Genomic DNA, 9,878 nt, shown 5'->3' on the forward strand with positions numbered 1-9,878 from the left:
AAGTGGTATCAGTGCATCCCTACTTCTGGGAGTTGGTAATTCTAAGTAGCTATACTAAGTCAAGAGTAAACCTAAAGTAAATTATCAAGTACACCCTACAGTTCTTTTTTAGTTACTAGAACGTCTCGGTTACGTACGTAACCCTCGTTCCCTGATGGAGGGAACGGAGACGTTATGTCGTGACGACATTATGGGGGGTTCGCCTGGGAGCCCCATAATGTCTTCACGACATAACTCGTAGTGACCGACAGATAGGGAACTCTTGTGTAAGTGAACTATACTAACTAAGCATTTGTCAGTACAACACACTATTCATATTTCACTTTACTTAGTTTATTAAGGCAATCGGTTTGCATGCTTTTTTAAAGTAAGCCTGACTAATTAGATTTTACACTGTAGGAATTACACAGTAAAGATGAAATAACACTAATATAAGAAAAACAGAAAAATAAATAATGCACTATACAGAAATAGAAATCTAGAGAAAAAAACATAATTGTTTAAATAAATGTACAGATATGTTATTTACAAGTGTACCGTTTATGTAGTTTACAATATACAGTTTCACAAAAGTGACAGTAATGACATTTACATTGGTACAAAAACTTATATTTCAAATAAATTCTGTTCTTTTGAACTTTCTATTCAGGAAAGAATGCTGAATAAATACGGTATTGTTGTTATGTATTTCCACAAAAATATTAAGCAGCATAACTGTTTTTAACATTAATAATAAGAAGAAATGTTTCTTAAGCCTCAAATCAGTATATTAGAATGAAGACTGGAGTAATGATGCTGAAAATTCAGCTTTGCCATCATAGGAATTAGGGATGCACCGATACCGATACTGGTATCGGTATCGAGCCCGATACTGGTCTCCTGTCCTCCTACTCCTACTCGTTAAAATGCCCCGATACCAAACGCTGATACCACACAGCATTAGAAAACAGTTCATTGTAAATTGTACCAATATTACTTTTTTTTTTACTGTATTTCCGATCAAATAAATGCAGCTTTGGTGAGTATGAGAGACTTCTAACTAAACAGAGACCTGATTCAAGGCAAGCAGAATTGTTCACGATGCCAGTAAGAAAAACTTCAACATAATCTAGAGCGTGAGAGAGTTTAAACCTTCAAAAATCTGTGCCATTAAACCAAATGTGTTGTTATTAAGGTAAGTTGCTCAAAACATATTGACTTTTGCTAACTTCCTTGGCAAGATTCTCTTTAAACTGTTGCTCCATGACACCATCAAGAGCACTAAGAATGCAACCTGTACTTGCACTGCAAGTTATGAATTATGAATTACGATCTGACATATTTCGGAATTCAATGCCGCACGAAATTGAGCTTACTAGAAGCATCTGCAGTCTTAGGCCCAATCCCAATTCTACCCCTTAGCCCTTCCCTTTTCCCCTACCCCTCCGTTTCGCGCGTTCACGTGAAGGGGTAGCGGTGTCTCAATTCTCTTTTGGTTGGAGGGGTAGGGGTAGGGGAAGGGCCAGACAGCCCTTGGGGGCTAGTCCCCCCAGTAATTAGAAATCGCTAATCCCTTTTCTCAAATATTGCCAATTCGAGAGAGAGATGAAAGTTGTGTGTATGCGCGTCTGTGCGTTTCTCTTAATAAAATAAAATAAAATAAAGTAAAATAAAGACAGCGTTGACAAGTTTCTTTTCTCCTGGATGTGTGTTGTAGGAGCTAGACGACGTATGATGACGTGTGACGGCATAGTAGTGGTGTTCCAATTCTTAGGGGAATATTTTCACCCCTACCCCTTGACACTCTGTTTCAAGGGACAAGGGGAAAGGGGTAGGCGGAGGGGTAGGGGAAGGGGAAGGGGAAGGGGTATAAAATAGAATTGGGATTGGGCCTTAGTATGCAAACTTAGCCCTTTGAGCTACATCTGAACTTTGTAAGAAGCATTTGGCAGATGAACTAAAATATGAGCATTCTAAACATTTCTAACTTTCAAATGGCACTGATACTGAGAAAATCTGCAATTCGCTACTCAATTAATTAATTATTTACTATCTGAGTACAAGCAAAAACGACACATCATTGCATTATTAAAATTATTTTCAATGGAAATTTATAAGTATTGATTAGTTCTCTAGGGCAGCACTAGACTGCATGATCAATTAAAAGAGATGCCTTATTTACGACTCCAAGACTTAAACATTTATATTCCCCCCAAAATTGTGAAGCTGCTTTGATTGACAGACAGGACCGCAGTGCAGCTTCAAACCCACTGCCTGGATTAGACTAAACCTTGACAAGGAGCTAATGAAAACTCCCACCTCTTTGCAGACTGCCAGACACAGGAAGAACACAAGGCCAGGTGAGCAGTGTTGAGTGTGTGTGTTTGGAGGGGGTGCAGAGGGCAGCATTAACTACTGATGAAACTGATTAATGGCTGACACTTTCTCAGTGCTGAGACACTGCAGATAAGATGCTGTAAGAAGATAAATGTGGCACTGGCAAGCCAGCACATCAGGCCTTATTGAACAGCTGTCAGATAGCCCTGACAGGAAGTCCTGCGGTGCCACCTGTGCAGCCCCCTGCTCACTGTGAACACATGCATACAGTAAATATATATGAAAATGAACAGAAATAGACATATGACATTCAGACGAATGGAAACATAGATTAACCCATGCATTCATGCATGTACTGTACGCACACATATTGCATAATTTAAGCTGTGTACAGCAGTATTTAGTACAAGTGGTCTGTGACTTGTCATACTTTCAAAAAGGGCAAATCATGGAAGCCCATTTAGCAGGAGCATTTGTAATCTCAGCAGCCCAATTTTCCAGTGTTTTAAGAACAACAGTCTTTACAATTATGATTGCATGCACAGAGCATGGCAAGACTTCATTAATGAAGAACAACAGTGGGCAAAAAATGAAAGTGAATAATAGGGACTTTCAAACACTAAGATGGATTGTGTCCAAGCAACACAGAACTACTGCAGCAAAGTGACAACAAACCCCAATATTCACCTGGCAGACCCTGCTTCCACAAAATCTGACCAGAGAGAACTTCATAAAGCCAACATCCATGAAAGAGCTGCAACTGCTAAAACTTTAATCACAGACACCTTAAGCAACCTTGGGTTTTGGAAAGGCACTTAAAAAATAAAAATTCGGTGCCATGATCATAAAACCTGGACAGTTGAAGCACCAAGATGAACTTCAACATCTGCCCTGGCCAGACAAATCAACTGACTTCAGTATTACCAAACCACTGTGAGCAGTTTTGGAGAGACATTTCCTCTTACAGTGTAAATGATTCTAGGTTTTACCATCCTTGTGGGGACGTTTGTTCCCAAAAATGAAGGCAAAATCTGCCCCACACACACATATTCACAGGAAATTAGATTTTTGTGTACCTGTAAATAAATAACTATTAATAGTGGAAAATTCAATTTGAGTTTCTTACAGTTTAACTGTGTGTATTTATATAAACTCAAATGGATGATGTTTACGTTCCCATTAGCTAAAAGGAAAACCTTCCATTACCAGTCTGATGTGGATAAATCAGCAGCCATTATGCTCATTGAGGCAAACATTTCCCACAAATGGGAAATGGAGACAGATCGAGCATGTGAGTATTGACAAATTTCCCCATTTTTGCAGCTCATATTAACTCTCAGTGCTGAGTTCAGTGCTGCTGGGGATCAGGTTGGCTTAATTTAATGCATGCACGATGTGGCGTGTTGCGAAGCTCTGAACAAACTCCTACACCGATATTCACATAATGGTGAACAATGGGAGCTGCACCCACATTAGCAACAGCTAGTATAAAGTTTATCATCCATTACAGCCTGCATGCTCACTCACAAATACAAGAGCACAGCAGGAGCTTTAGTTTTAAAGCAGAAGTTGTTTCCTGTAAGAGGAAAGAAATAAGATATCAAACGTTCCCAGCGGAAACCAAAACACACGATTATAAAGGAAATTTAAGGAAAGATAAGCCTAAAGGTCAGGTCAATGCAGGCTTCCACTGCTAATCGTTACTTTTTATCTGATTGGCTGAGAGGAACACAGAATGTGCTTTTTTATTAGAGGACATGCAATGAAAACAGCATTATACATAAATACATCAACTATCTGCCTACCTGTATACCTATTAATCAAGTCATCAGCTTATGTATCCATATATCCTTCCATCAGTCTATCCATCAATCAGTCTTTATCTATTCTTTAGGGATGTATTCAACCATCAACCTATCTACCATCTATCTCCTATCTGTCTGTCTATCCATCTATCTATCGGTCTACCCATCCATTTGACTAGTCACCCATCTTTCAGTATACCTATCTATTCATCCATCATCTATCCATCATCCATTCATCTACAGTATCTATACATCAGTCTGTCTAAGTGTATATCTGTCGACATATTCATCTATTCATTCATCTATCTGTCTATCTATCCACCTATGCATCCATCCATCCATCCATCTATCTATAATAAAGAAACATCCCAAACATATCACTGGCTGACACTTCTAACAGGCGATATTCATGTAAATAAAAGCCGTCAACGTTTTACTGCAAAAGCCAGGAGCCCCTCCTATCACCAACCTTAACAACCAGCATGTTATCTGTCAAAAGGCATGATATTAGCTGGAGAAAAGGCAAGAGGGTCTTTATATATTATATCCTACATACATCAGCAAGGTTTGTCTTGGTGCCACAAGACATAAAACAGACAGAATCAGATATGCATATCTCCATAATTAGGTGAATGAATAATGCATGACTCAACCAATATCACACACTGCTGACCAAGAGTTATAACGTGCAAAAGTGCAGTGAGTATCTACGTGTCAAGAGAGTGACTTCTGCTTTATTTAATCTTCAAATTTTGCAAATGATGTGCAAATTTGATTCAGCGATGTGCCAAGAAGGTTATCGTTAATAGGGATCTGGATTGGAAAAGAAATTAGATTAATGGCCTGGAAGAATCTGAATATCCCCCCAAACAAATAGCCTACATTTTCCCAGCAATGCTCAGAGGTGCCTTTATTGTACGAGCAGGGCAAAAGAGGCAGCCAAGTTTAAGCCTCAATTAAGTGAAACGTCTCTGGCTCCTCTTCACCCCTTCCCAGGAGGAGCCCCTTCCGTGTCCCCGCTGCCGAGAAGATCAATTCTGCCTGCTAAATGAGCTTGCAATCCCATGGAACATCAACACCACATCTATTTGTTTCTGGAGAGGAATATAAATGCAAATTAGCCATAAAATTGCCAGCACAGTTTAGGTTATGCCATCGCAAGGCACCATCTGCATGGTATCAATTAGCTGGATTAAATTAAAGCACATTCTACCCATTAGAAAATGCTGAAGTCAATGCAACACAAGAACAAGACCTGTTTTGTTTTTCACTGTTGTGAGATCACAGACTTCATTGTCACCAATCCTATCCTCAACAGGCTTTTACTTTAACAACCCAACCGCACTCAAGATCATGAAATGAGACACTGATCTAATCAAGCGGCCCTAACTATCCCTCCATCTGCTACTTTGTACTCAACCCACTCGCTCTGAGCATTACATGCCCTGTGCAGATGATAATGAGGTGACTGCTTGAAAAAACATGCATCCTTCCACGGTATCTGAGCAATTTTCACCAATGGCACGAAACTGCGTTGCAAGGCTTTGCTTTCTGCAGGCAACAGTGCTTGTTATGAGAATTAATCACAGTAATGATGGCATAATGGATGAACATGAATTAACTTGCATATGCATAATGCTCGTATTTGTGTTAGCGGAGGGGAAATATTTCCTGACGTGTATGACAAATGGGGCATCGGCAGCATAAAACCGTGACTGTACCAGCGGGGACGGTTTTTCAAAGGTAAATATGATGAAGCCGGAACGTGATTGGCCTGTGGACTCTCCACTCGAGAGAGGTGCTCTCCTCCACTCCAGGAGAGCAACCCCAGGCTTCGCGTGTGGTCACGTGCGCATGGCGGGACAGATATTAAGCCAGCGGTTGAGTGGTTGAGCGCTCTCGCTCACATGATGAATGTTTGTTTTGAAGCCCTGTAGAGTCAGGTACCACCTGGTCAGAATTAAATGAACCATATCTAGGTTGAACTCCCACCATATAATAATACAGGAGGCTGTTTACAATCTATTTGACATTTATGCACTTATTCACACAGTGTGCATGAATCTGAACACATGGTGTATTAGCGGTCCTGGAAAAAGCCTGAATTTTAAAATGGCGGAGAAGGTGCCACATATATTTTGTAGGATTTGTAGGAGCAAACAAACACTTGTGGGGCTTGTGTGACAGGCGGGTCTTAAAGCAAAACCGACTGTTGTACTGCTGGCAGAAATATTATCATAACGGCCCATCCTGCCATATTACTGAGATTTGAAAGCGGAAGATTTGGCTGCCGTAAACTGTGCGACTTTCCGGGCTTCGTATTTGCAGCCATTAGTTCCTCTTTTAGAGTGAAAAACCAGGCAAATATAAATGTGCAAAGATGGGACGAGGGAATTCAGAGTACATTGAACACTGATGCATTTTAAATACCGAGGCACATTCCTTATACTGTATTCCTTATACTTATACCTTATTAATTCACCTCATTACGAGCTTTGATATTATTTTGGAGCTCATTCATGACTAATGCCCCATGGCGGCAGTTAGCTGATGGACTGTTGGGGGTCTCGTATCAGTGGAGCTTTACTGAGCACAGAGGACATCTTCTGTACGGTCCCTTGAACATGGACTTATTACTCATCTCCCAAACCCAAAGTGACAGATGCTCCAATGTTCCATTTATTATTGAAGGCACCCAATAAATATTTGCCTGACCTGACACAGTGAGTAATGACAGAGCACTCAGCCTGACAAATTATGCTGCCCAAGAATTTCAAATTACACATTTTCGATGCCGTTTCTGGGACAGATGTTGGCTGAGCGAGAAAGACCCCCCTCCCATGAACCATGTCATTAGCTTGCGAAATCGTGGCCGCTCCGATTATGCAATGTGGAGGACCAGGGGAGCCAAAGAGGTTCCTCCACTCTGAGATAAAACAGACTCATGGCTAAGAAAACCGGCACATCTTGCTGATGCATCTGACGCTTATAAGCTTTCCCTGAAAACACATTTATTGTGACAACGTGCAGCTGGAAGGCAGTCCGAAACTCCCTATGCCGAGACATGGACTTAATGTTCTGCAATGCAGAACAAATGCAAATTCATGTGAACACAGATATAAGTATACCTCACCTCGCCACATGTATGCTCCAATGTTCCATTTATTATTGAAGGCACCCAATAAATATTTGCCTGACCTGACACAGTGAGTAATGACAGAGCACTCAGCCTGACAAATTATGCTGCCCAAGAATTTCAAATTACACATTTTCGATGCCGTTTCTGGGACAGATGTTGGCTGAGCGAGAAAGACCCCCCCTCCCATGAACCATGTCATTAGCTTGCGAAATCGTGGCCGCTCCGATTATGCAATGTGGAGGACCAGGGGAGCCAAAGAGGTTCCTCCACTCTGAGATAAAACAGACTCATGGCTAAGAAAACCGGCACATCTTGCTGATGCATCTGACGCTTATAAGCTTTCCCTGAAAACACATTTATTGTGACAACGTGCAGCTGGAAGGCAGTCCGAAACTCCCTATGCCGAGACATGGACTTAATGTTCTGCAATGCAGAACAAATGCAAATTCATATGAACACAGATATACGGACCTCATCTCGCCACATGTTCATACAGAAGGTTTATAATTTGAAACCGTGCATTTCATTCAGTTGGAGGAGCAAATAAAATTATGTCACTGAAATCTTGTCGGCACTGATAAATGTAAAATATTCAACCTTTAAAGGCAGAGACAGGAAAGGATTTTTCTTTAAAGCACAGGCAGTGGTTTGTAGCCAGCAGAAGCTATGGGACGTTCTGGCAGACATGCTATCTACTATTCATTCATGGTGATAGGCTGAAGGGAAATACAAAGCTGTACTGAACTTATTTTGGATTACCTCCTCCTTAACTGATAGTTTCACACATACCTGGGAGTTTTTAAAGGAAAGATTTGGTCGCTCCAGCATCACCACTGCTGTGCTTCCGACTGTGATGAACATAACGCTGCTATCAAGGTCTCAAGGTTGGACTAGTGTTACTTGGTCTGGAAGTTAAGAATAATCAAATATCCAGAGGTGACTATGGTACTTTTTCATGCCAAGGAGGTCTACATTACCTGTAGAAAGTTATCCGTTAGCATTTTTATTTCTCCTAATGGCAGCTGCTCAGCTGGAGCACCTGCTATATATGTCGTGTGACTAATCACTCTGGATGAAAATGACATAGGGGAGAGCGGGGCACAAAGTAACACTTTTGGACTTTCTCAGTTTGTGTAAATCCACATGGCTTTTATTTAACAGAAAATAAACATAAAATGTGCAAAAATGGGGAATAAAGTGGCAGTGTTCAGAAAGGAGGTAAGGTTAAGGGGTGGAGTCCGGCAGTCTCTGCGTGGTGCTGAAGGAAAAGTGAGTTTATTGCTCTTAAATATTTGATAATTTAACCTGTTCATGGTGTGGTAACCTAAGTTACAAAAACACATGTCATTCAGTGAAATGCCAAAAAAACACTTATATATATATATTTTTTTTTTTAAATAAGTAGATGTTGTGAATAATTGTGGTTAACTTTACTGGTAAAGCTCACTGTTTGATACAGGTGGCCAGTTGATTGCCTGCAATATAAGCTGAAGTAGAAGTTTCATCATTCAGGGTAATGTTTTTTGTCATTTGGTGTAATGCAAATTCTCTATTACACCACAGTGTCATCCATTACACTGAATGACTGTATAAATAACAATTTTAGCATCTTATTTATATTACAGATAAATGAGGAATCAATGCAGAACAAATGCAAATTCATGTGAACACAGATATACGGACCTCATCTCGCCACATGTTCATACAGAAGGTTTATAATTTGAAACCGTGCATTTCATTCAGTTGGAGGAGCAAATAAAATTATGTCACTGAAATCTTGTCGGCACTGATAAATGTAAAATATTCAACCTTTAAAGGCAGAGACAGGAAAGGATTTTTCTTTAAAGCACAGGCAGTGGTTTGTAGCCAGCAGAAGCTATGGGACGTTCTGGCAGACATGCTATCTACTATTCATTCATGGTGATAGGCTGAAGGGAAATACAAAGCTGTACTGAACTTATTTTGGATTACCTCCTCCTTAACTGATAGTTTCACACATACCTGGGAGATTTTAAAGGAAAGATTTGGTCGCTCCAGCATCACCACTGCTGTGCTTCCGACTGTGATGAACATAATGCTGCTATCAAGGTCTCAAGGTTGGACTAGTGTTACTTGGTCTGGAAGTTAAGAATAATCAAATATCCAGAGGTGACTATGGTACTTTTTCATGCCAAGGAGGTCTACATTACCTGTAGAAAGTTATCCGTTAGCATTTTTATTTCTCCTAATGGCAGCTGCTCAGCTGGAGCACTTGCTATATATGTCGTGTGACTAATCACTCTGGATGAAAATGACATAGGGGAGAGCGGGGCACAAAGTAACACTTTTGGACTTTCTCAGTTTGTGTAAATCCACATGGCTTTTATTTAACAGAAAATAAACATAAAATGTGCAAAAATGGGGAATAAAGTGGCAGTGTTCAGAAAGGAGGTAAGGTTAAGGGGTGGAGTCCGGCAGTCTCTGCGTGGTGCTGAAGGAAAAGTGAGTTTATTGCTCTTAAATATTTGATAATTTAACCTGTTCATGGTGTGGTAACCTAAGTTACAAAAACACATGTCATTCAGTGAAATGCCAAAAAAACACTTTTATATATATATATATATATATATATATATATT

This window comes from Sinocyclocheilus rhinocerous, unplaced genomic scaffold, assembly GCF_001515625.1.
Source record: "Sinocyclocheilus rhinocerous isolate Xijiao unplaced genomic scaffold, SAMN03320098_v1.1 scaffold1029, whole genome shotgun sequence".
In the NCBI taxonomy this organism is placed as follows: Eukaryota; Metazoa; Chordata; class Actinopteri; order Cypriniformes; family Cyprinidae; genus Sinocyclocheilus; species Sinocyclocheilus rhinocerous.